This window comes from Myiozetetes cayanensis, unplaced genomic scaffold, assembly GCF_022539395.1.
Source record: "Myiozetetes cayanensis isolate MyiCay16 unplaced genomic scaffold, myiCay2020 scf10, whole genome shotgun sequence".
NCBI lineage: Eukaryota > Metazoa > Chordata > Aves > Passeriformes > Tyrannidae > Myiozetetes > Myiozetetes cayanensis.
The window spans coordinates 1,253,587-1,255,528 of NW_026086605.1; the positions used below are offsets into that span (position 1 = coordinate 1,253,587).

The 1,942-nt window shown below is 42.9% G+C and overlaps 1 non-coding gene across 1 annotated transcript; it reads left to right on the plus strand.

Moving 5' to 3' along the window:
• Positions 1–1,450: 1,450 nt before the first annotated feature.
• On the plus strand, positions 1,451–1,524 carry TRNAG-ACC (transfer RNA glycine (anticodon ACC)). Its single transcript has one exon. It is a non-coding gene; the product is annotated as a tRNA-Gly (tRNA).
• The last annotated feature ends 418 nt before the right edge of the window (positions 1,525–1,942 follow it).

The following is a 1,942-nucleotide window of genomic DNA, read 5'->3' on the forward strand; positions in this document are numbered from 1 at the left end:
ATCTAGCAAGCAAGGGGTATAAAGCTTGCCCTTGGACAGCATTTCAGGCAACATCTAATAAAAATCTCAGAGATTTGGGTGCTGTTTTCCACACCATATAGTGCTTCTGGGGGTGGATCTCTCCAAGCAGCAGATTAAAGATGAGATGGATTTTTTTGAACATCTCTGTCCTGTTTTAAAAAGTTTGAAATGCTGAAAGCGTGGTTATGTTTTACCTGGCATGAGTCTGAAAGGAAATGGGGAGAAGGGGAGGGATGGAGTGAGCCAGTAAGAAACACCAGTGAAAACCAGTCACCACCACCTAGACAGTCCAGCACGGATCAGACAGTTCAACTATGGATTCATACATTAAAATATTAGCGTGGTGTCACTGGCAAAATTGAGTCACGGTAAGTCAAGGACACCATAACCACATTCATGAGAGCCTCAGAATTTAAGAACCATTAATTATTAATTATTAATTATTTCTGTTTGTTTCATTTTACAGTAGCTTTGACCCTCGTATATCGTTCTGTTACAAAGCACATTGAACATCTTGAGTTCCAGTGGGGTTTTGTGAACAATGAAGTGGCTCTGTCTGCTGCCTTAAGTGGTCACGGTTACAAAAAAAGGGCTGCTGGTACTTGATAAAATTCCACTAATAAGAAGTAACCCTGTTCTGGGAAGGATTTCACCTCTCCTTTCATTTGCAGATGAATGAAACCCTCTCTCATTGCTGGTCCCTGTTTTGCAGGCACTGTCACTGCACCAACATTCCACACCACAGCCACGGCCACCCCCGAAATCACCGCCTGAACGAAACCATCTGGGTCCTGCACGAGAGCATTTACGCTGGGAGGTTCTCATCAGCCACGGCACAACATGTCTAGAGATGGGGGAAACTCGGCACGTGTCAAAATAAAGCGGTGACACTTCTAAAATGCCTCAAAGTTGCTGGGAAAAAAAAAATCAGAAATGGTAAAACGAGCGGGTTTCGATGTTTTATTTCAACAAGGCCAAGGCACTCGAGCTTTATGGTTCTGACAGCTCTGAAACAACACTGAGAAGCATTTTGAACCAACCATAAGGTTTTGAAACTGTTGTTCAAATACTGATGAATTCCACGTGTGTGAAATGCTTCCTACTTCAATAAAGGCTAACAAATCTATAGTTTTCAAAGGGCACATTTTGGTTCCAGCACACATGTAATACATATCTAGGCTCTCAGAAGCATCATAAATTTAAAGAAAAATCCAACTAAATCATAGCACTGTTCAGTTTTTATTACCCTTGTATTAGTGATGCCATCAGTTGCTATTTTTTAACCTTGCATAAAATCAGTTTGATAATATTGGCTTTCAGTAGCATGCAACTTCAATTTTTATAAAATCTGGGTGTTAAATGTAGAGAAAAGTAATTTATTAGTTTGAGAAATGAAGGTGTTTATTTTCATTCTATTTATTCCAAAGGAGCCCCTGGTGGTCTAGGGGGTAAAGGCGCCGCGCTACCACCGCGGAGACCCGGGTTCGATTCCCGGTCAGGGCCACTCCCGGGCAGGTGGGGCTCGTTAGCCCTTAAAGGCAACCCACCTACGTCCTGAGGACCTCGCTGCCACCGTCCAAGCTCGCTTGGCCCCGGCAGATGAACCTTAGGATTAAAGGGTGGGCTCAGTTCCGCGCACACTGTGTCTCACCTAAAAAATCCAATGCGCAGGCTGGAAGGTGGAAAGACCTTCCCCGGATCTTCGCTCGCGAAGACTGGCCATTATTTATTATTTATTATTTATTCCAAAAGGGAAGAGCACTCATATTCTTCCAGAAAGCAATAATAATTTGGTACCAGGACAGAACTGCAGAGAAAGTCAAAGATGATCCCTCCAGAATCTCACAACTGAACATGCTTATGAACAGACATTTTTGCTTTTGTCAGCTGCTCAATCAAAAAATCTGAGCACCCAGAATTG